At 37.4% G+C, this 25,964-nt stretch overlaps 1 long non-coding RNA gene across 1 annotated transcript in view; it reads right to left on the bottom strand.

Moving 5' to 3' along the window:
- Positions 1-22,986, bottom strand: part of LOC104908144 (uncharacterized) — a 30,489-nt gene extending 7,503 nt beyond the window's left edge. The window contains exon 1 of the long non-coding RNA XR_008969428.1: positions 66-22,986. This is a non-coding gene — a long non-coding RNA (uncharacterized LOC104908144). The remainder of the gene's footprint in view (positions 1-65) is intronic.
- Between the last annotated feature and the right edge of the window lie 2,978 nt (positions 22,987-25,964).

Genomic DNA, 25,964 nt, shown 5'->3' with positions numbered 1-25,964 from the left:
ATAATATATGGTGAGGATTCAACTCTATTTTGTAGAGTTTTCATAAAACTCTAGAGGATCCGGACCCCTCTGTTCCCCACCTCTATAAGACCACCACCACCACTACTAGCTAGTCTACTACCACCCCCTAAGTCCTCTACCACCGACAACCACCACAACCCCGCCCACAACTAACCAACACCCAGAACCACCACCAACACCAACAAACTCGATACCAACACAGACACCCTCAACCTCACCTTACGCCTGCGTGGCCTGTTAAAGGCACGCGTGAAATCAAGGTCGGCCCTCAATATTCGTTGTTTTATGTGTTGTTGCCACTAAAGCTGTCGGTTCATCGGAAATAAGCTGAGCTTCAAAAGTTGCACAGAAAAATTGTGGAATAGATACATGAAGAATAGAAGGGGCTGACAAGAAGAGCACTAAAACGAGGGGTGGTGAAATGGAAGAAACCGTAATTGATGGAAAAACTCGAATTGAAGTCCAATTAAGGAAATCCAACAATGCATGCATTAATAATATGCTTTAGGGGTAATAAACGTCACTTGGTGGAATCCTGAATTTTGGGGGGCCTCTATAAAGGTCCTTAATTTGGGACTCCATACCCCCTTAATGGCATGTACAAATTGGTTAATTAGTGCAAGTTATTGGTTTACTGTCATTGTGTGACCTTTTGGGTACAATTTTGTTAGCATCGTTAATGAAGTATTTATAATCTTAAACATATCGTAGTACTTTTTGTCAAAATTGAATTTTTGTCAAACAGAGATGAATCAGAGAGAGATTGCTGGTCTTGGCAGTGGTGGGAACCTGTGGGATTAACAGTAATATGGTGGTGGTGGTTGGGTGGCTTTGGGAGGTTGGTTGGTGTTAGGGAAGAGGAAGAAAGAGAGGTTGGGTGGTGATGGTGGGTAAGAAGGGGGGGGGGGAATGGAGGAGAACTTGTTTTTTCTGTTAAAATATCATTATTTTAACAATAATAAATCAATGAATGATAAAGTAACATGTGGATTTTTAACCTGTTAAAAAGGTTAAAATAAGTTATGACTTGTTAAAAACGGATAGCTATTAAAGTTTAGCTTATTTCAGGATAATCAAAATCTTGACTTAGTTTTAGCGGATGGGCCAAAGGTTGACTTATTTATGATAATTTTTCCTTAAAGTTTTTCATCTTTTTCTATTTTCTTCTTGTTTGTTCACTAGATTTTGTTTTGTTTTTGCTTGAAAGTCTTGATTTAGGTTTTTTTTTGGTATTTTTGGATTGGTGATCTATTGCTAATTTTTCCATGTTTAGGATGTTTGGTAGTATAATGGGTAGTGAGTAGTTCATTAACTAGGATTGGGAGTAACCCAATCATTGTTTCTATCATATTTCACGAGTAGAGTTTATTAGGTTGGTTATGTTTAAGATTTATGCAATTTCAATCATTGATGTTGATTGGCGACTTAGTTGATGTGAGCTTTATCACCTTTTGATCCTTTTGTTGTCCATTTAATGGTTACTTTTATGTAGTTGACCTTCATGATTGATTGATTAGTTGATATACATCACTTGATGGTTGTTATTAACTTGTGTTTGATTTCAATTTCTAACTTGGCGTAGTTACGTTATAAAACCTCAAAATATAGGTTTTGTTGCCGTAATTAGAACTCTAAAATCCCTAACAACGATTTTAGAGGTGTTTAGGTTTATTTATTCCGTTTGCATATCCCCAATGCATGTCAACCCCCTTATTTTCTCTTGGTTGTTGGATGTGAACTTATGATTGTGGTACTTTCCCATTCCTAGTGCTTTTCCTATTTTGATTTCAATAGTTTATACTCTTAGTTTAACCAAAACTTAGAGATTTCTTCTGTCCAGCTTATTGTTAAATTAACACATATTGGTACTCCTTAGTCCTTGTGGAAGAATGACCGTACCCTTGCTTGTCACTTTACTTAGTTTAGTGATCTAGTTAGGTTTTGTTTGAATTTAGGAGACTAGTGACGACCTAGTTTTCCTCATTGCCTATGTTCTGGAGAAAATAAATTGCCAACTATTCTTTCTACTTTTGATTACTTTTCGGTCCATTATTCTATACTAGTTATCTCCAAAACGATATCAGAAGCACACATCCAATCCAGTGCAAAACTATTAGCAACCATATGAACCTGATGAGTGATTTAGAAATGTGATGACCAATAATACGGATCCAATTAAATAAATTATTCTGATTATGACATCATACAACACCAATTTCATGAAAAATCAAATTGTTTCCTGAAATTATGAAGAAAGAAGCTGATACAAATTTGAAAATGAAAGCGAAAAAGAATTTAAAACAATTAATATTAATAAGAAAATAAAAGTGAGAATAAGTAAAGGAGATAGAGGAGGAGAGAGATTACAAGATAACCGTCGGCGTAATAATCTCAATTTTTCAAATTAACTCAAAATTAGCAGAATTTTGCCTGTTAATTGTAGAAAGATACAAGAGAAAGATAAAGAAAATAATTGATAAGGTACCGTGATGAAAATCATTCTCTAACAAAAGCTTTAATCTTGGTAAAGAAAAATAATTCTTCAGAACTGAAATTAAAAGTTGGTTCTGAAGTCAAAGTTACATGATTTGAGTCCTCCTAAAAGCATCATAAAGATCGGTGAAGTGGTTGATGCAACTGGCCGCCGTGTAAAGAGATAGAAAAGGGTGGTTGATGCCACTGACTGCCGTGGCAGAAAGCTTCAAATGACATATATGTAACCCTTAAAGTTAAATTTGAATCCCTTATTATTCAATTGAAAATTCCCCATACAAAAGCTTCAATTCAACCTCTACGAAAAGCTAAGGTGATGGGAGGCACGAAGAGAGGTAGAGAGCTCTATGGAAACTGATCGATAAGGGTTTGAAAGTTAGAGTTTGAAATTTAAAGATAGAATTGGAGGGAAACTAAAATAATTATATGCATGTAATTCATGAAATTTGAGATTCCGTTTCAATATATCAATAAGGTAATGGACATGTTGCAACGACGAAACCAGTACTGTAGCCATAGATCAATCTAGCTCAACTATCTTACTTAGTCATTGCCATAGCAAATCAGATTAATCCATATTGACATGAGTCATTGCATTATACACTTGTATTGCAACGACATAAATTAGATTGTTGCATTAGATTTTTTCAAGTAATTGCCTTTGTTAAAAAATGTAGTAGTGTATTGTCACGTGAAGGTTCATGTCAAAGCCGATTGTTGGAAATTAAAGAAGCAAAATGGGGAAAAGTCCAATGAGGACCAATCCGCAAATATTGGCAACGATGTATTTGCTGATGGTGTTGCACTTTAGGGTTACATGATTTAGGGTCGCGGTTTCTACGATCTCTTTATGATTGGTGCCCTTTGAGATCTCTTGGTGAAACGAGAAATCGTGTGGATTTTGCTATGAAGTCTATGATAGATTGCTTTTGAGTTTTTAATAAATCAGAAATCTTTTAGTGAAACAAGAAATCGTGTGGATGTTGCACCAAACTCTCTTTATGATTGTATTTTGTTCAAGTTATGCTATTTCTTATCTCAATTTGGTACTTTTGTGCTTTGTTAAGTACAATTACAATCCAGACATTATTGTTATCATTTAATTTTCTAGAATTACTTGAGTTTGTTGTTGAGTTGAATAAGTGTTTAAAAAGATTTGGTGAATTTGAATAAGCATACTTGGCGTGGTGACATTGTACTCTCAATCTAGGCCATGTGATAGTTTCGTATACGGAGTTTTGTGTTCGAAAATGCATCGGTACACAATTTTAGAAGATGTTCGTTTTCTGGATTGTCTAAAATGAGTAGTCTTTATGGAATTTTGTTTAAGGTAGTGGAGGTTTTATTGTTTTTTGGGTGATCATCACTTCTTGGATCAAGGTATTGAGTTATCTTGTTTGATCACTTTCAAGTCAAGGTGGAGATTTGTTAGTTTGATGCCTTGAATCTCTTCATATGGAGTTTTTCGCAGGCCCGCTCGGTCAAGTCGGGCAGGTTCGCTTGACCAGGCAGGTTCGCTCATCTTCAGCAACCTCTTGAGGCAAGACACTTGATCAAGCCGGGGCGGGTACACGCAATCGATCATCTTTCGCGATTCACGATCGGACGAACAATGCCCGATCGTGCTCGATACATCAACAAGGTTCAAGAAATTGATCGCCCGATCGGGTAAATGTAGCCCGACCTGATCGGGCGGCTAGGATTTTGATGCAGCTTGGTGATTTTCGAATTGAATTCTCTTTAGAGTTTTTTGCGGGGTTCCTTATGTTATAAAGCGACCGACTTGGTGTTCATTATACACACACACTTTTAGCCTCTAGTATTATAAGACTCCTTGTAATTATTCTCTATGTTTTGTTCCGTCATAGTGAAAAAGCTCTAATTCCCCCACCTGCGGACATAGGTCTATTTTGATCGAGCTACGTGAATCCTTGTGTTCTCTTGGTTATCTCTTTTCATTACTTTTCTCGTTCTTATTCATTGATTTGTTCCGCATTAATCAAACACTACAAGACCCTTTTCTAATAAATTGGTATCAAGAGCAAGGTTTTAGGTCTTAGGTGTTTATAAAATGAGTTTGATTAAATTATGTCAATGAAATTCGATATTGAGAAATTTGTTAGGCAAGTAAATTTTGGCCTTGGCAATTGAAGATGAAGTCATCTTGGTTCAAAGTGGCTATCACAAGGCTCTTGAAGGTGCGTCCAAAAAGCCTTCAGGTATGACGGAGGACAAGTGGGAATAGATCGATTTGAAGGCTCTCACAACAATTCATTTATGTCTCTATAAGGAAGTTTTGAGAGAGGTTACCAAGGAGACGAAAACTGCGGGTTTGTGGTTGAAGTTAGAGTCACTTTATATGACAAAGAGCGTGACCAACCATCTACTACTCAAATCTAGACATCATGATCTCAGTCTAGAAGAAGGTAAACCGCTTGAGTCTCATTTAGATGAATTCTTCTCTATTATCGTGGATTTAGAAAACTTCGATGTTGAGATCGACAATGAGGATATATTTAATAGGTTGTTGTGTTCTTTGCCGCCTTCGTATAAGCACTTTTGAGATACTCTATTGTATGGTAGATACGATTTGAGTTTCTAGGGTGTTAAGGAAGCCCGAAAATAAGTTGGTTAATAAATCTAATAATGCTTCTCAAACTAATGTTTTGGTTTCTAATGGTGGAAAGAATTTTGGCAAAAATAAAATCTGTAACTACTGTCACGTGAAGGGTCATGTCAAAGCCGATTGTTAGAAATTAAAGAAGAAGAATGAGGAAAAGTCCAATGAGGACCAATCCGCAAATATTGCCAACAATGTCTTTCATGATGGTGTTGCACTTAGCGTTACATGATTTAGGGTTGTGGTTTCTATGATCTCTTTATGATTGGTGGTCTTTGAGATCACTTGGTGAAACGAGAAACCGTGTGGATTTTACTATGGAGTCTATGATAGATTGCTTTCGAGTTTGTAATAAGTATGCATTAGATTTTAATCTACTCATGCTATTTCTTATCTCAATGTGGTACTTTTGTGTTTTATTAAGTACAATTGCAATTTAGACATTATTGTTGTCATTTAATTTTCTAGAATTGCTTGAGTTTGTTGTTGAGGTGAAGAAGTGTTTGAAGAGAGTTTGGTGAATTTAAATAAGCATGCTTGGCGTTCGTGACATTGTACTCTCAAACTAGACCATGTGATGGTTTCGTATACGGAGTTGTGTTCGTAGACGCATATGTACACAATTATAGAAGATATAGGTTTTTCGGATTGCCTAAACTGAGTAGGCTTATGCAATTTTGTTTAAGGTAGTGGAGGTTTTACAGTTTTTTGGATGACCATCTCTTCTTGGTTCAAGGTGGAGTTATTTTGTTTGATCGATTTTAAGTTAAGGTTGAGAATTGTTTGTTTGATGCCTTGAATCTCGTCAAACAGAGTTTTTCGCAGGCCCTCCTGGTCATGTCGGGCAGGTTCGCCCGAACGGATGGGGTCACTCGTCTTCAGCAGGCTCTTAAGGTAAGGCCCCCGATCAGGTTGGGTATCCTTCACGAATCACGATAGAGCGAACAGCGCCTGATCGTGCCTGAGACATCTGCCGATTTGATGAAATTGACCGCCCGATCGGGCAAATGTCGCTGGACCAGATCGGGCGGCTGGGATTTTGACGTGGCTTGGTGATTTCCGAATTGTATTCTCTTTTAGGGTTTTGTGCGCGGTTCCTTATGTAATAAAAGGACCTAATTGGTGTTCGTTATACACACACACATTTTTAACCTCTAGTATTCGAGGTTTCCTTGTAATTATTCTATTTGATTTTCTTCATCATAGTGAAGAAGCTCTTGATTTCCTCACATGTGGACGTAGGTGTATTTTGACAGAACCACGTAAATCCTTGTGTTCTCTTCTTTATTTTTTTATTGCTTTTTTTGTTCTTATTATTTCATTGATTTGTTCCACATTAATGAAATACTACAACACCATTTCATATCACCGATATTTAAGCCATACGAGATGCAAATAATTTGAAATTTTAACATTAGTCGTAATATACAAGATTTATATAATATAAGCCGTAAGATAGTCTAGATAATAATTGCATAAGTCTAAAAGGACAAAGACAATTTAGTTCAAACACGCTAAGTTTGTATGAAGTATGACACTTACTTAAGTCGATGATTGGTTGAAATACCTTCAACTGTGCGAGAGCAGTATACATTTATCCTAAGAAAATTATAGTATAAGTTACAGAAATTAAATAAATCAATGACACTTAAGCTTTTAATATAACCATACTCTCTAAAAGCCTTTCTATGATTTTGTATGCTGAGATGGTTAATCTGTTTAGCTATTGGTTACATTTAAACCAATCTTGCTAGTATTTTTTCTATTTGATATTCGTCCATCTATTGATAAAGTAGTTATTGCTGTCGTGAAATTGTTAATATTTTCTTATGACATGGGTTCTTTCCTTCCGTAGGTTTAAGAACCAATATGTAGTACTGAGTGCTTTACTTCCAGACTATCATCTTATCAATTCGTAGATGTTGGATTAGTGTCTACCATTAAAATGGTAGACATGGGCCAAATGCAGCTCAAAAAACATAAAACGCATGAAACTAATGTACATCAGCGGTTCTCCAATGAACATGTGAAACTAATGTACGTCAATTGTTTTCTAATGAACATCGATCTCGACGATTCTCCTTTGTTAACCTTTATATTTATGTATCTTAGTTTGTTTATTGCAGATGTTTATTTGTTCATCGTGTTTTCTTTGTCTGTTCATTAAGCTGAGTGGTTATTCATCAGATATTTTCTCTTAATTCATCTTTTTTTCTTGTTGTTCATTGCTGATTTAGATGTTCATTGAGTCTTATGTGTTGTTCTTTTGCTTAGTTTGTTCATTGAGGATGTTATTTTGTTCATTAAGAATGTTGTTTTGTTCATCACCATTTGGATGGTAGACTCGTGTTTACCATCTAATTTGCGATCATCTTATGGGTTTCTCCATGTTATTTTCCATTTTCCTTGGTGTGAGTGCCTATATCTTTCAACTAGCATGCTTCCTCGCCCCTTTATCTTGTTTCTCTTTCCCCTCTCTCTCTTTCTCTATATCGATCTATTATATTTTTTTGCTAACATTTTACTAACTTTTCTGCAGCCATATGGTTTTCTCCCTTTATACTAATCATAGAAGGTATTTTAGGCATCATAAATGATTTGGTTGGTCAAACTGTGAAGCTATTTTTGATTCAACATTAAAGATGGTGAATCCACTAATTAGGATTAAGGTTCTCATTCGCAATAAAGAGGAATACAAGCTAGGAAATAACCTACGTTGCACAAGTCAATAATATAACAAATAATATCCTAACATAACTACATGAGTACAATCTAATACACCCCACAACTAGCGCAGGAGGATGACATACGATCATGATGGATCTAAAACGAGTGAAAAGATGTCGTGACAGTCCTTTGGTGAATATGTCAGCATACTGATGCTTAGAAGGAACATGCAAAACACGAATATGACCAACTTGAATTTTTTCGCAAACAAAATGAATGTCAACTTCAACATATTTAGTTCGTTGATGTTGTACGGGGTTGCCAAAGAGATAGACAGTTGAAATATTATCATAGATAACCATAGTGGCAATGCGGATATGAAGATGAAGCTCAAGGAGGAGGTCCGGTATCGAACTTGTTTTGGCTATAACATTGGCAACACTACGATACTCGACCTCAACACTGGACTAAGAAACAATAGCTTGCCTTTTGGTACACCATTAGACAAGGTTATTGTAGGCGTGTTTTTATTTCACCTATACGGTCTGAGAGTGTATTTGACTACTCCATTCTTAAGGTTTTATTGAATACTTTTTATCTCGCCAACAAGTTTTTAAGGGAAGACTCATAAACCTAATTAGATATTGAAAATTAGTAGGGACTAATAAAGGACTTATCCAATATAGATTTCCACGTCTAGACTCCATAGATGATCAATAAACCATAAATTGTGTTCGGGGGTAAGGGTATGAACATGGTCATGAACCGTGTCGCCCATTGCTAGCCTCTACTTAATACCAAACATGTCTTTTTTTTTTTTTTGCATTATAATAATTATATAATTGTGTAGGCGTGGATTTTTACTTATCGCTTACCACTGGTTGAGCGCGTTTATTTGACTTCCTCATTGTTAATTTTTATTTGAAATTCGATTTGAAGTCGCCAACGAAAGGAATACTCATAAACCTAATTGGATATTAAAAATGTAGGGACATATTAGAGACTTATCCAATGTAGATTTACCTATATGTACTTCCTACATGGTCCGAAACCAGAAGTTGCATTCGGGGGTGAGGGTATAACACAATCAAGAACTATGTTAGTCATTACCGGCCTCTACTAAATATCGATTCATAACAGATTTTATGGCAAAGAATGATCAAATAATATTTAGTCTTAGCTGGTTTCGAAAACACATAAAATACTAATTTGTATTGACAAGTTATTAAGTAATAATATTACAAGGTACCTAGCAGGTTGTCCAAATTATCTGAATTAGTTAGAATAATTCTTTAGGTCTTGTTTAGCAACTATAACATGTATGTGATAAAAATCATGCATAGGACAAATAAACCATATGAATATTATATACAAAATAATAGTAAAAGGGATTATAATTAATAAACAATAATCACGATTATCAATTAATATCTACATTATATAAAAACTGTTAGTAACTTCAATGTAATAAACAAAATTGAATTATTCAACAATCCTCAGAAATTATTCCTATGTGGCTTAGTTCGAAGAGCTTAACGACCTTCAGGCGGAACAATCGTGGAACCAATAATGTAGTATGATCAGGAACTGGAAAAGGATTTGAAGTATGGAAAGTGTTTGAGTGTTTAGATGTTCGAAGTATATTTCAAAAGTATTTGGAAGTTTTTGTGCTCGCGAAATAATATTTGAAAAATCGTATGTGATTCAGGAAAACGTGCGCACGTATTTATATGCAACAAGAATTTGCGCTTTACGCTCCCCCTGCGCCAAGCACAGGCTGACGGGTGAGGCGAAGATCTACGTGTCAAGCGCACATTGGCACGCCTGATGTAGGCTGCCCAATCAAAGTTGTACACATGTATATGAGTATTTAAAAAGACAGGACTCTGTGAGAGTCAAAATTCCACGTGTCAGGGGCACAGTAGCGCGCTTAACACAGCTTGGCCAATGTGCTGGACGGACGTGGCACGCTAGGCGCAACCTCTACGTCCAGCTCATTGCCAGCCTTTTTTTATTAAGCGCGTTTTTAAAGATAATTTCCTATCCTTAAAATTCGGAGATTGGATGTTACGGAATAAAAATATGTTTTTTGTTTTGGGCAACTTGTCCGACAAGTAAGCTCCTTCTTCACAATGTTCTTCAATGGAGACTTGTGCAACGATGTCCGAATCTTGCTACCCAAACCTGAGCTCTGTTCCCAAACCCACAAAAGAAGGGTCCCACCTGGGAGATTCAGGTGGTGGTTCCTCCTCCGAATCTTAAGTCAGCTATCTGGAGTGTAAAGGAAAAGTAGAGAGAGAATTTATGTAGAGTATGGGCACACTCTTCCAAAAGTTACCTTTCTCCTGATTTTTAGGGCAATTTTAAGTGTTGGGGTCTTGAATGCTGGCATTTGAGGTCACAGTAAAAAAGGGGCACTTGATTGGTCAGAAAATCAGACATCTACACGGGGAAGGCAATAATTGGATGGTGAACACCAGCCAATCACATGCAGTCGTTTTTTTTGCGATTTGGGCCTTAATATTCTTTCAGACGAAAAGGTGGGCTTTAATTCTTTTCTTAGTAAAACTCAAAGTTGAAACCTCTTTTTTACTCCTTTGGAGGGGACACATGGATGCTCCTTATGGTTCCACATGTCTTCTGGAGAGTCGTTGATTTATTTAGGCTACAACATTTTCCCCTTTTATCTGAAGAAGTTACCATCAGCCCCTATATGGTTAATACCCTTATAACTGAAGAAGTTGCCTCATTTTTAAAAAGAGGCAAAGACACACCATTTCTTGGGGTTTTAACGGTTATCTTTAACCAACTTAGGAATCACCAGTCTTTCTTAACTAGTTTTGGAGGTTTTTCACCCCCTATATATATGTTCTTTTGTCCTTACTGAAATCTATTTACATATGGAGTGAATTTTTTTAGAGAGCGAGATAATGCATTTTTCCTAGTTTTCTAGACAAATACCGAGTTCGTCCAAGTTTCACTTTCTTCATCGAACGTCCAAGCGCTCGTCATGTATTCCTTCTTTCTTCTTTGCTCTGCATTCTTTTTTTTTTTCTTAAAAAATAATAATACAACATGGATTCCTCTTCTTCGTCAAATAATTCCAGTCGTCCAAGAGCTTGTCTTCACACTAGAATCGATAGCATATATTCTTCGGCATATTCTAGGGTTGGGCCTATTCTTGCAGGTTATGTATATTTTTATGGTTTTGGCCGACAAAGTCAGATGACCCAGTCTTTACCTGTGTAGAGTAATCTAGCACGTGTCAAGCAAACAACCCATCTCAGACGAAGAATAATTCTCCCTTCTTATAGCTATAAAATGGAGGAATCTATTGGACGAGTTCCAGAAGAGACGAGAGAAACTCATAGTGCTCAGCCCTTTACCGGGCCTTCTTCTCCTTTCCATATCAGAGAAGGAAACTTCAACGCACGCCCCAATCCCAGTCTGTCTGGTAGGGAGGTCGAGATGGAGGAGAACGTCGAAAGCGATCATGAGGGCGATTCCATCATTGCTGAGGAATCGGATGACCCCTCCTCTACTTCGTCTAAAATTAGAAGACGTCTAGGTCCTCTATCTAACCCGAGTTTTTTTGGCAACCGTAGGTGGTTATAAAAAATTGGCTCTAACCCCATTTTCTTATCTTCTGTCATGCCCATGTCAGGCTACTTCTTTGTCATTCCTTACAGGGAGGCTACTATTTTAAGTCCTCCCAAGAACCACTATGCCGTGTATAAGCTAGCACTGGATAAGGGTTGAGATTTCCCCCGCCATGATTTCATAGAGCAAATCCTAAGGTTTTACAGCATCGGCCATAATTAACTGGTGTCGAATGCCCGACAAAACATCCTTTATAGTCGTCTGCGAGTGGTGCGGCCTGGCCCTTTCTCTACCGGTCTTTACTCCGACGGCGCTTGGTTTAGTGTTTGTAACCGTACTGGATTTCTCACCTTGGGATAAGCCTTCGAAGATGCATGACTGTAAAGCTGATTTTATCTTCTTACGAGCCACTAATAAATACATGGTCGAGGATTACCTCGTCCGTAGCCGTACATCGACGAATATTGGTCGGAGGCCGTAATTTTTGGAGTTAGAAGACAAATATGACGAGGATAATGGGGAATATTTCAAATTGAAGGAATAGTCCCAGCCAAACCATACGACCTTTAGAGGACGAGCTAACTGGATTCCGTTTAAAAAGATGGTGTTTTATGATAATTTGGTCGTCACGGGCTTGCGATTGCCGAGGTAAGAGTTATACTTCAAAAACTCTCTAGTAAACCAAGCTAGCTAACACATATATCTCACTAACCCTTTGGTTATGTTTACAGAGGTGACTAGAGCATAATTATGAAAGTCTTGGATGGGCAACATCAGTATGTCTAAGTTCACCGACAATCTTTGTAAAGAGTATTCCAGGACTGGAGCCGAGAAAAGGGTTGATACTCTAGTAAAATTTATAAATTTTTTTTGTAGCTTAGACGTCGTCATGACCTCGGACAAGGGTTGTTCGTGGAAGAAAAATGCCTGGTTTTAGATGTTGGTCGTCCGTAATATATTGGATTATGGACGGAGATCCTCCATAGAAGAAGAAAGATATCCTTAGACAGCTTCCTTCGGCGAGTGGTCTTCGTCCAAGATCTGATACCAAAGTCGGGATGAGGGTCCTTCGCAAAAGAAGGAGTTGTTATGCAGGAATTTCCTGAGTTGTTTTCATCATTATGGAGGGGGTTAAAGTGAAACAGCTGATATGATTATTCACCCCATTACGCAAAATTTTAAGGGTGCATTAAGGTGGTTTGATGGTGGTAAATGAAGAGGTAACCTTGGGGTTGATTTAACATTACAAAACCATTAGTAAGATAAACTAGAATGCACTATAAGACTCTAGAACACACTAAATTCGACCCTCTATCTTAAGTGATGGACTTAAATTCCGTTATGTTGTCGGTCCAAAATATATAAAGTAGCATTAAACAATTCGCAATACTAAACGCGCATAAATAATTATAACTTATAACAAAAATAACTAAATAACACTACACAATTTAAATTAATGATCCCAACAAGACATAGCACAACTAAATAATTATACAAGTTAAAAGTAGTTTTAATTGTAAATTATTTTATTTTTATGAAAAAATATAATTGCTCGACATATATTTGAGTTCTCCTAAGTTTGGAAGTGAAATCTCTATGTTAGTGTCTTTTGTGGCTTATCTACTTAATACACCAAGGGATGGTTGGCCTACTATGGTTAGGGTAATCGATACGGAAAATTTCAAAGTTTTTATTTGTTGAGCCCTATTATAAGAATTGCTAGTTTTCAATCTGCCAATTTGTGTGAGCCCATTATGTTGATCCGACACTCAATTTGCAATAAAGTGTTAATTCTATGGCTCATGCCAGGTGAATAGTTCGAATCATAAAGATGGTCTTGGTTTATTTAACGATGACAAGATCAAGATTAATCTCCCCGCCCTCATCATTGATCATAGAATAAACTATTTCTCATCCTCTCACCATACCCTAGCCTATAGTTCAATCATCAACCTCCTGTTCCAGAAGCAAAAGATGCCTCTTAATGGGAAAGTAGTTCAAATTCAAGTGTTTACTAAGTAGATATTGGGGCAAAAGGTTTGGATGTTTCCTCACATATGTTTAGGTTCAAGGAGTTAGGAATACCGGCTGAGAAAGAAAAGCCGTAGGAGAAGAAGATAAAGATACAGGGAACCTAATCTGATCGTGCTCTGATTGAAAGGTTGGACAACCAGGAGAAGTCGAAGGTCACTAAGCTTGAGAGGAAGTTGTTCGCGACTAAGTTGTTGGTTCTAACCCTACTAGAGATTAAAGCTTCACTTTCTAGCTCTCAGGGTCCTACTGGTTCTTCAGATCCTCCTCTTCCTGTTGATCCCTGCAAACCTGTTGTTCTATGGAAAAGGATCAAGATGATGATGAGGAATATGAAGCTGGTGCTGGATCCTTACACTCCTCTTCCAAAAATGATGAGGATGATGTCTCTGATTAGAATATTATGAGTGATTACTTTTTCCAGCTGTTTCCCCTACCCCATTCTAATAACTATTTTTGCATTACCGTTTTCCCTCCCTTATTACAAAATATTTTTTTGTATGTAATTAATGTTGTTTGACTATGCTTGTTTGCATTTGAATAATTTGTGTTTGGTTATGAACTGTGAGTTGCATGCCTAACTTGATTTCGCAGCATGCTGATCTGAATAGTTGTTGATGCTACTATTTTTGAACTATTGGGGGATAACTTATATGCAATGATTTTTTTTGATTGTGTACTTCTAAATGATGCCAAAAGGGGGAAATTAGTTGAAGTTGATGAGCCTAAGCCTAGTATATAGATTTAGTCCGTACGAACATAGTTTTATTTTTTTTTTAAAAAAAAAAACTCATAAGAAACAGTTGAAATAGATAATTGTTTCTGTAACACCCCAAAATTTCTCTGAAATTTTCACGCGTTAATTATTATTATTTGAGTGTTAAATTATATTTTTACTAATATATTTTCGGAAAGTATAAATATATATATATACTTTACACCTACATTATTTTGATCAATATTGTTTTAATGTGTTTTATGTGTGGCATTGTTTGATAGACGTATAATACTTGTATCTGCGTTAGTTATATGAACTGGACAATGTAGTGCTCGTGTCTGTGCAAAGTGTAAAATGTGATAGTGTGGTAAGTACGTATTTGTATTACATTAATAATTATAATTTGTAATTATAAAAATATTTACTTATATATATTATTTTCAACGTTTTACTTGGTGCCTGATATGTACATTGTACTAGTGCTTTTGTACATTGTATTATTTGTTTTAGGAAGTCCAAATTTCTGATTTTTTTGGTGGTATATGAATGGTTGTTGGACAACCTTATTAAGCTCTTGTAACGTTAAGTTAACCAAGAGTCATCTCTTCATTTACCTTTCTTAATACACCTCTTAAAACACAAACTCTTCACCTTCATTTTCTGAAAATAAAATCATAAAAATACCTCCCTTGTCACCTTCATTTTACACGCCTAATACAAGAAAAAGGGAGAGGAAAAGTTTTGTTCTTCCTTCACATTTTATCACACAAAAACCAGTCCACACTTCTTGGTTTCAAGCTATTTTTGCACTGGTTTTCAAGTACATGTTGAGTTGGTTGTGATTGTGTTCGTAGGAGATGAAGGTGGTGATTACTCACAAGGAAATTAGACTTCGATCGAAGTGTTCTACTACTTACCTCTTCAAGAAAAAGGTAACTAGCGTTATTCTAGCTCGATAGGGAATAGATGACGAACTTAGGTTGTTAGAATTGCGTTACAGAACTTAGAATCATGCTAGGTGGAACTTAGATGATTGTATGATTGTAGTTTAACGTATTATCATGTTAAGTATGGTTGTTCTTGTGTTACTTTTCATGTAATGAACATGTTGTTATGATCATCTTGTTGGTTCTTGCTAGTTAGTTTGTCAAATTTCATGTTTTGTTTTTCAAATGATTTGGTGTAACTTGGTTTGTTTATTGGAGAATGGAGTATTTGATTGTTGAGTGATGTGTCTCATGTTAAGTGTATTGGTTGATGATGTTTGGTGTGGATTGAGTTGGTCATTGGATCACGTACGAGCCTAGCTCGAAGATTACGAGCACTCGCTGTCAGCAAGGAGCATTGGCTCCTGTCTGGAGCGCTTGCTTCTCACTAAAGCGCCAGCTCCACAAGGGAGCGCCAGCTCCCATCCGTCAGTTTCCCTGACGAGGTTTTTCTTTTGCGAATTGGTGCATGTCTTTTGTGTTTATGGTTGCTCCTTTTCATTATTAAGTATTTCCTAGTATTATAGGGATGTTATATAAGGTATGTATGCTAAATATGTTTGAGTAAGTTTGGGTTTGTTGAGTAAGTATATTAAGGGTATGTGCCCAATTTTGTTGGGTATCTTACGGTTGTTTGCCTTGAAGTGTGTTGAATGCTTGTGTTGTGGTTGTGTATTCTCACGATTGAACCTTATTGGTTAGCTGGATTTGATTTGCTTGTATACCATGTTGTGTATACCTATGAAAGTTGGTTTAGTCGGATTGTGTGTATACCTTGTCGTGTATACATTGTTTTTGAAGAGTTGGATTGAACATATGAACGGTATGGTTCTAGGAATTTGGGTTTGATGATCCTAAGGGCGGTATGGTCCTAGGAACCTGAGTTTGAGTATCCTAAGGGCGGTATGGTCCTAGGAACTTGGTGACTTAACCTTGGGCGGTATGGTCCATTGGTTCACTTACAGGTGGTATGATCCGTAGATTATAGCTATTCGAAAAGGGCAATATAGTTCCTCGAATATGCAACTTAAGCCTTGGGCGGCATGGTCCAATGAGTCTACTCACATACGGTATGGTCTGTTATGTTTGAGCTTGTTGACCGCATTTGTTGCATGGCTGATCGGGACTTGGTGTGATGTTGAATTTCCCTTATTGGTTACTTGTGATTATTTGTACCTCTTGGTGAGATTGGTAACTCGTTAATGTGTTCTTTGATGTTGCTTCTAATTACTTTTAAGTTCATTATCTGTTTCTATTTGAGCTGGGAGAACTGCTAGTTACTCCCCACTGATTGTGGAAGTTGTTGATTTATTATGCAGATGGTGATGCTGTTTAGGATCGTCACGGTTTGGACCGGGGTTGTGCGTTATAACCATGTGAGCAAGAAAGTGGTGCTAGTCATAGTGGACGAGCATTTTGAGGCAGGAATTAGGACTAGTTACTTAGTTGGTCTTAAGTAGCTATCCCTTTCGTGTTGTCACATGTTTCGAACTACGAATTTTAGTTGTCTTTTGGTTTGGATATTCTCTATTTTGAGGTTTCTTTTGGAAATCATATGATGTTTTGAGACTTGTTGGAGTGATGGTATGGGACCTCATTTTCTCTTTTTATATATATGACTTTGGAGATTGAATATTGTCTTTGAAGGATTTTACTTATTATAGATTCATATTCTACTCCTTAGAGTAGCATCTCCATCTTACTGGTATTTCCGCTGCCGCTATTTGCACTATTTCTTTTATTTTAGCCTCTACTATTCTTTGCATTGGACGGGATGTTACAGTTGGTATCAGAGTAAAACGTTCCACAAGCTCTCTTTGAGTTGCTATATATTTCCAGAGAATGAGTAGACTTGTACTAGGATTACTAGTGTCTTAGGTTTCAAGTCTAGCGCTTTTTAAGAGTTACTTGGGTAGGAAAGTAAACCTCGGGAATCAATTTCGTTTACCGTATTTATCGATTTAATGCTTTGTTATGTGAATTTAGTTGACTAAATTGAAAGCTTTTATTTTGTAGAATGCCTCCACGATAACAATTGCCTGCTAGAAAAGAAGCCGCTCGTCGTCGCCGTGTAAGCCTAGAAAATGCTTTCATATCCTTGGCTAACAGAGCTACTACTCCTGCTGAGGGGCAGTCTGCTTTCGACCGATTTGACCGTCATAGGGCTCCTACTTATGATGGTGCTGCTGACCTTGTGGCTTTGGAGAATTGGTTAAGGGAAATGGAGAAGCTCTTCACGGCAACAAACTACCCTGTTGCTGAAATGGTACCTATTAGGACGTACTACTTGAAGAGAGAGGCTGATAATTGGTGGAGTACGGTGAGGGCTGCATGTATGGCTACTGCAGGATATGGGTGGACTCAGTTCTCTGCCAACCTGAAGGAGAGGTTCACCCTGATGAGTTGCGCTGGCAAAAGCAGGACGAGTTTCTATCTCTAACTCAGGGGAATATGGATATTCAAAAGTACAACGACCGCTTCACCGAGTTGTCTAAGTTTGCTGGTACTTTCATTCCCACTGAAGCTGAGAGGGTTAAGAGATACATAAAGAAGATGGATCCTAGGGTAAGGACTCTTGTGTTGTGTTCGGGAGTTACTACTTTTCAAGCTGCTTATGAGATGACCCTGAGTGTCCATGCGCCAATAAAGGAAGAAGAAACTGCTAAGGTTGCGTCTGTGAGGAAGCCTGTCCCATCTTTTGCTCATGGTCCTGCTCAGAAGCCAGGGTTTGAACCGAATTTCCGCGGTGGATATCAAGGTTCCAATCTAGGCCGGGTTTTGATCCATCCAAGTGTCGGAGGTGTGAGAAGCCTAATCATCTGGGGAAGGATTGTGATGGATCTGCTATTGTTTGATTCTACTATAGGGAAGCGGATCACAAGAGTTATGAGTGTCCTAAGAATCCGAGGGCTACAGCTAAACCTCCTGCTACTCCTAGTCATTCTGCTCCGCCGAAGAATCGAGTTTACAACATGACTTATTCTGATGCCGATGTTCATCCCGACGTCATCTCTGGTACCTTTCTTGTTACTTCAGTCCCTGCTTTTGTGTTGTTTGATTAAGGTGCTTTCGTGTCATGTGTGTCTACATCTTTTGCCAAGAAAGCAAACCTGTATTCGAGTTCTCCTCTTCGAACTCTTATATCTTTGCCTTCTGATGAGAACTACCCTTGTTTTGCCGAGTATCGTGATGTGCCTATTTCCATGTTGGGTACCAATCTTTCGGTTGATCTCAAGGAATTCTCCATGATTGAGTTTGATGTTATCCTGGGTATGGATTGGTTGTTTAAGTATCGTGCCCAGACTCATTGCCGCGATCAAAAGGTGACTCTTCGTAGTCCGTGTGGCAACCGTATCTCCTATAGTGGAGTGGTGTTGAAGAAAGGAGTAAAGATCGTGTCTTCTCTAAAAATGCAAAAGCAAGTGTTCCTCTACATGGTTAAAGATCTGAATCAAGAGGTGAAGTTAGAGGACATCCCGGTTGTTCGTGAGTATTCGAACGTCTTCCCTGACGAGTTCCCGGGCATCCCTCCCGAAAGAGAGGTCGAGTTTAGCATTGACCTCGCTCCTAGTACTACCCCTCTATCTAAGGCCCCGTATAGAATGGCGCCTGCTGAATTGCAAGAATTGAAGACTCAGTTGCAAGAACTGATTGATAAGGGATTCATTAGGCCGAGTGTTTCACCGTCGGGTGCTCCTCTCCTGTTTGTCAGGAAGAAGGATGGAGTATGCGGCTTTGCATCGACTATCATGAATTGAACAAGGTGACTATCAAGAATAGGTATCCTTTGCCCCGCATTGAGGATCTGTTTGACCAGCTAAAGGGTGCTGGAGTGTTTTCTAAGATAGATTTGAGGTCAGGATATCATCAGATTCCAGTGAAGAAGGAGGATATTCCTAAGACCGCCTTCCGTACAAGATATGGGCATTATGAGTTCGTGGTTATGCCCTTTGGTCTTACAAATGCTTTGTTGTATTCATGGACCAGGTGAACCGCTCTTTCCATGAGTTCCATTGACGATATCTTGGTGTACTCTAAGAATGAAGAAGAGCTTGAGAAGCATCTGAGGTTGATCTTGGGTATTTTGAGGCAACATAAGTGGTTTGAGAAGTTCTCCAAGTGTGAATTTTGGCTTAAGGAAGTGTCGTTTCTAGGCCACGTCATCAACAAGGATGGTGTTATGGTAGACCCTCCCAAGATTAGAGCTGTTGGTGGATTGGGAGAGTCCTAGTAATATTTCTGAGATCCGAAGTTTCCTAGGTCTTGCTAGTTACTATCGGAGGTTTGTTAAGGATTTCTCAAAGATATCTCAGCCGTTGACCAAATTGATGAGAAAGGAGAGAAAATTTTTGTGGTCCGAAGAGTGTGAAAAGGCATTCCAAGAATTGAAGAAGTGCCTCACTACTGCTCCTGTTCTGAACTTGCCTACCGAAGGGGTTGGGTTTGAAGTTTATAGTGACGCATCAAAGCACGGTTTGGGTTGTGTCCTTACGCAACAAGGAAAGGTGGTGGCGTATGCCTCTAGACAATTGAAGGTGCATGAAAGGAACTACCCTACTCATGATCTAGAATTGGTTGCTGTGGCGTTTGCCCTTAAAATTTGGCGACACTATTTGTATGGAGTTTCATGTAGAGTTTTTACCAACCACAAGAGCCTTAATATATCTTCACACAGCGAGATTTGAATCTGAGGTAGAGAAGATGGTTGGAATTGATCAAGGATTACGATTTGCAACTCGATTACCATGAGGGTAAAGCTAATGTGGTTGCAGATGCCCTAAGTCGTAAGTTGAAGCATTCTCTTAATGCGGTTAGAACCCCGCCGAGGGACTTGTGTGATGAATTTTGGAAGCTTGAAATCGAGGTTGTACCTCAGGGTTCAGTAGAAACTTATTGTGCTATGAGTGTCGAGCCTGTCTTGTTCCAGGAATTACGAGAGAAGCAGAAGAGTGATCCTAAGTTGGAGAAAATCCGTGAAGCTAAGGTTCACGGTCGAGCTGAAAATTTTGAACTAGATTCTGAGGGAGGACTGAAATTTATGGGTCGTTGGTGTGTACCTAATGACCTAGAGCTTAAGAAGAAGATTCTCGAAGAAGCTCATTGCACTCCCTACTCTGTTCATCCTGGGGGTGATAAGCTTTACAAGGATCCCAAGGCTAATTTCTGGTGGCCTTGTATGAAGAGGTAAGTGGTCGAATTTGTGGCTAGGTGTCTGGTGTGTCATAAGGTCAAGATTGAGCATCAAACACCAGGTGGATTGCTACAACCATTACCTATTCCTGCATGGAAGTTTGATTCTATCTCGATGGACATTGTTATGGGTCTTCCGAGAGCTGCTGGTGGTAAGAATGCCGTATGGGTGATCGTAGACCGGTTGACTAAGGTGGCCCGGTTTATTCCGGTGAAGAATACTTGGTCTATTGAAGAGTTAGCGGAAGCTTAAGCTAATGAGATCATTCGATTGCATGGTGTTCCGAAGGATATAGTCTCTGATCGTGACCCTAGGTTTTTGTCTCAATTTTGGGTTGCTCTGCAAGAAGCTTTTGGTACTAAGTTTAAGCTGAGTACCGCTTTACATGCTGCTACAGATGGGCAAACTGAGAAACTATTTAGACTCTGGAGGGTATGCTCCGTGCTTGTGCTTTGGAATTTCAAGAGTCCTGGTTGAAGTCGTTGAATTTGGTCGAGTTTTCTTACAATAACAGTTACCATGCTAGCATTCAGATGGCTCCTTATGAAGCCTTGTATGGGCGAAAGTGTCGTAGTCCTACTTGTTGGAGCGACATAAGTGACTTTTTGGTGTTGGGACCAGATTTGATCCAAGATACCGTTGAGCAAGTAAAGGTTATTCAGGCTAGAATGAAGGCTGCTTAGGATAGGCAAAAGTCTTATGCAGATTTGCGTCAGAAGCTTATTTCTTAGGCCATTGGAGATAGGGTGCTGCTGAAAGTATCTCCGATGAAGGGTGTGGCGAGATTTGCTCAAAAAGGCAAGTTAAGCCGGAAGTATGTTGGTCCCTATGAGATTCTCGAGAGGATTGGGGAGGTAGCTTACAGATTGGCTATGCCACCCGAGTTATCGAGGGTGCACGATGTGTTCCATGTGTCGCGGTTGCGAAGATATCGTAGTGATCCGTCTCATGTCATTCCTATAGAGTCAGTCTCTATTGAGCCGAATATGATTTTCGATGAACGACATGTCCAGATCTTCAACCGTCAAAATCGTGCCCTGAGAAGAAAGGTGATACCCTTCGTTAAGGTACTTTGGAGAAGCCAAAAGTACGAGGAAGCCACTTAGGGAACGGAAGAGTCAATGAGGCTTAAGTATCCCGAGCTTTTTGTCCCTGGTATTTCCTTGTTATTTTAAGTTTCGAGGACGAAACTTCTTTTCAGGAGGGGAGATTGTAACACCCCAAAATTTCTCTGAAATTTTCGCGCGTTAATTTTTATTATTTGAGTGTTAAATTATATTTTACTAATATATTTTCGAAAAGTATAAATATATTTATATACTTTTACACCTACATTATTTTGATCAATAGTGTTTTAATGTGTTTATAATGTGTTTTATGTGTGGCATTGTTTGATAGACGTATAATACTTGTATCTGCGTTAGTTATATGAACCGGAAAATGTAGTGCTCGTGTCTGTGCAAAGTCTAAAATGTGATAGTGTGGTAAGTATGTATTTGTATTACGTTAATAATTATAATTTTTAATTATAAAAATATTTACTTATACATATTATTTTCAACGTTTTACTTGGTGCCCAAAATGTACATTGTACTAGTGCTTTTGTACATTGTATTATTTGTTTTAGGAAGTCCAAATTTCTGATTTTATTGGTGGTGTATGAACGGTTGTTGGACAGCCTTATTAAGCTCTTATAGCGTTAAGTTAACGAAGAGCCATCTTCATTTACCTTTCTTAACCTCTTAAAACACAAACTCTTCACCTTCATTTTCTGAAAATAAAATCATAAAAATACCTCCATTGTCACCTTCATTTTACACGCCTAATACAAGAAAAAGGGAGAGTAGGAAAAGTTTTGTTCTTCCTTCACATTTTCTCACACAAAAACCAGTCCACATTTCATGGTTTCAAGCTATTTTTGCACCGGTTTTCAAGCACGTGTTGAGTTCGTTGTGATTGTGTTCGTAAGAGACGAAGGTGGTGATTACTCACAAGGCAATTAGACTATGATCGAAGTGTTCTACTACTTACCTCTTCAAGAAAAAGGTAACTAGCGTTATTCTAGTTCGATAGGGAATAGATGATGAACTTAGGTTGTTAGAATTGCGTTAGAGAACTTAGTCTCATGCTAGGTGGAACTTAGATGATTGTATGATTGTAGTTTAACGTATTATCATGTTAAGTATGGTTGTTCTTATGTTACTTTTCATGTAGTGAACATGTTTTTATGATCATCTCGTTGGTTCTTGCTAGTTAGTTTGTCAAATTTCATGTTTTGTTGTTCAAATGATTTGGTGTAACTTGGTTTGTTTATTGGAGATTGGAGTATTTGATGGTTGAGTGATGTGTCTCATGTTAAGGGTGTTGGTTGATGATGTTTGGTGTGGATTGAGTTGGTCATTGGATCACGTACGAGCCTAGCTCGAAGATTACGAGCACTCGCTGCCAGCAAGGAGCGCCGGCTCCTGTCTAGAGCGCTCACTCCTCACTAGAGTGCCAGCTCCACAAGGGAGCGCCAGCTCCCATCCGTCAGTTTCCCTGACGAGTTTTTTCTTTTGCGAATCGGTGCGTCATGTCTTTTGTGTTTATGGTTGCTCCTTTTCATTAGTAAGTCTTTCCTAGTATTATTGGTATGTTATATAAGGTATGTATGCTAAATATGTTTGACTAAGTTTAGGTTGGTTGAGTAAGTATAAAGGAAAGTGAAATTTTATTAAAGAGTCTTTCTTTCCAATTCCTTCCATTTCCTTTCACTTAATTTGTTTTAATGAACCAAACATTGGAAAGTAATAAATTTCCTTCCACTTCCTTTCTTTTCCTTCCAAATTCCTTCTACCAAACAAACTGTTAAAAAAAATCCTAAGACTAATCTGTGCAAAATCATCTCATCATCTCATCATCATCATCAATCGCTCATCAAGAATCATCATCGTCATCAAAAATCATCAAGAATCATAATCATAAAGAATCATCAAGAATATCTAATCCCCGTAAAAAGAAAAAAAGAAGAATGATCATCATCAACGAACATAAGGCAACCTAAATCATCATCACCATTCATCATCACCATTAGACAGCATCACCATCTTCGATTCTTCATCAGCGGTGGTGATTTTTTTTGCCTTGTGGTGGTTTTTTCAGTGGATCTTGGTAGTGGTGTTTACGGTGGTTGATTTTCATGGAATAGTTGGTGGTGGAATTAGACATTGTGGTGGAATTGTTGGTGATTTTGCATTGAGTTAATAATGCTAATTGGTGGGCAAAATTGTCTTCAAAATTTTTGTTTTGCAGAACTCTAAACAAAACGTTGCATTTTGCAGCGTTTTTGTTTTGAGAGTTTTGACCCCAAAACTATTGCAAACCTCTTCTTACCAAACACCCATAATAGAGTTTTGACCGCTCAAAACTCTAAAATGGGTTCAAAACCTCTAAAAGATGATGAAAAAGCTTAGTACCAAACAGGGCCATAAGCAATTATATTTATTTACCATATTGATCAAAATTCGTACTTATTTTAAAAGGTGTTCTAATGTATCAATAATATAATTACACTAGTATAAAACAATATAATCTTGCTTATTTTCTCGACAGTCTAATAGTTTTAGATGAGATCTAATAAGGTCTAACAAGTTTTGGGTAAGTTCATTTAAACTCATACTAGCTTTATATGCATGTTATGCATGCGAAACTATTTTAAATGCGTAATTATATATCTCTATTATATATGTGAAGATGGGTAGGGCTCCAAAATAATTTTATCGACAATGTAATAATTTTATCAAGATAAATGTAAATTCAAAACCCTACATTATTAGAACAACTTGGACAATTGAAGGCAATCTGAATTATACCCCCTCCATATCCTTTTCAATGTACCCAAATTCCTTTTTATTATTTGTTTCTTTTTTATGTACACACGGTTGTTTTTTTCTACCATGTAGTCCATTGTTAAATTTCTATTCTATATGGGAAGAAAGGGAGGACACCAAAATAATAAAAACACCCTATTTTACCCTCAAAATATTCAAAATTACATAAAAAAAAAAACTAACTCCTCTATTTTAAGAAAAAGAAACAAATTCACCCTATTAGTGATCCCAAAAAAAAAGTAACGACCCAATGAAATCCCTAATTAAGGGGGAAAATAACTGCAACTAAACATGACAATTTCTCTACATCTTCAGTTCTTCCACTTCTCCTTCCTATTCTCTAACTTCTACCTTGCAATTCTCTACAAAAAAAACACAATAAAATAACCAAAACACAAATCACTATGACGTACTTTCACCAAGATCAGGTAATTATAGAGATTTGTTCATAATTAATCCTTATAGAATTATATCTTATAAATACATCATTCATTTTATACAGGGTACTTTTCACATGCCAATACAAGCAAAACATTGTTGAATGAGCACAACAACAGAATAACAGGCATTTTTTATTTCTCTCTCACAAGAAACAAATAACACATTAAGACACAAATCTTTATTATACAACAAATAAATGATATGAATTAATAGTGATTTTTGTGTGTATTTTATACAAGACAAAATCAGAGAGAAAGTAAACGACCAAATTTAGTCAAAAACAAATAACATCAAAAAAGGCACTTGCGGTGAACCACAAACTAGTGAAGAGGTATTTCCTAATTACCCCCATTTGAAAAGCGTTTTTTCATTGGGGGGGGGGGGGTTAGGAGATAATCAGAAAATTCAAGCACTCAAAGCAAATTTAAATAAAATTCAAAAGTAAGATTGTGAAGAGTCCCTCAAAAAATTGAGTTGCTAGATGAAAGAATTTACCTTCAATGTAGAAATTTTAAACTAAGTATTTATCGCTACTTACTGTATGAATATCTAAATGAATAATCTCTAACTATAATGAATCTCTAAATAAAAAACTCCAACTATGATAATCACTCTACTTATGTGTTATGATTTTCAAAATTCATTTTGTACAAAAAACACTACTTTATCCCCCGCTTTTTCCAACAAATTAAGCCGACACTTATCTCTTGCTTCTTCACAACAAATCAAGCAGAACCAACAGAATTAAATTAAGAAAAAATACCCCGAAAATATTTCACATGCAGGCTTTGTTTGCTGGGAAGGATTTGGATGGAAAAGAAAGGAAAGGAAAGGTAAAAACAAACTTTGTCATGTTTGGTAAAGAAAATAATAGGGGTTTGATTGGAAAGGAGAGGAAGTGGAAGGAAAATAATACTCTTAAATCATTGCTTTGCTTTCCTCCCAAAATCGGAGGAATTTGATTGGAAAGAAAGCTAAAAAACTTTTAACTATGTTTTGTATATTTCTTTCCTTATTTCATTTCCTTTGCTAATGACAATCAATCATGTGATTCCTCTCAAATCCACTAATTATACCAAACATTAGAAACTTCAACTACCTTCTTTTCTCTTCTTTTTCTTTCTATTCCTTTCTCTTCCTTTCTTTTTCTTTCCTTTATTAAAAAAATATCAAACAAAGTGGCAAACTAAAAAAAACCGAACCGGTTAAGTGGTGGTTCAACGGTGAAGTGGGGGTAGTTTGAGGGCGATGAGATTTCAGATAAGAGTGAGGAGGAGCGTCGATGCCACAAATGGTGGTCAACGGTGGCTGTGGCATTGGACAGAGT

This window comes from Beta vulgaris, chromosome 5 (assembly GCF_026745355.1).
Source record: "Beta vulgaris subsp. vulgaris cultivar EL10 chromosome 5, EL10.2, whole genome shotgun sequence".
Lineage (NCBI taxonomy): Eukaryota > Viridiplantae > Streptophyta > Magnoliopsida > Caryophyllales > Amaranthaceae > Beta > Beta vulgaris.
This window is presented reverse-complemented; position numbering and strand designations above follow the sequence as displayed.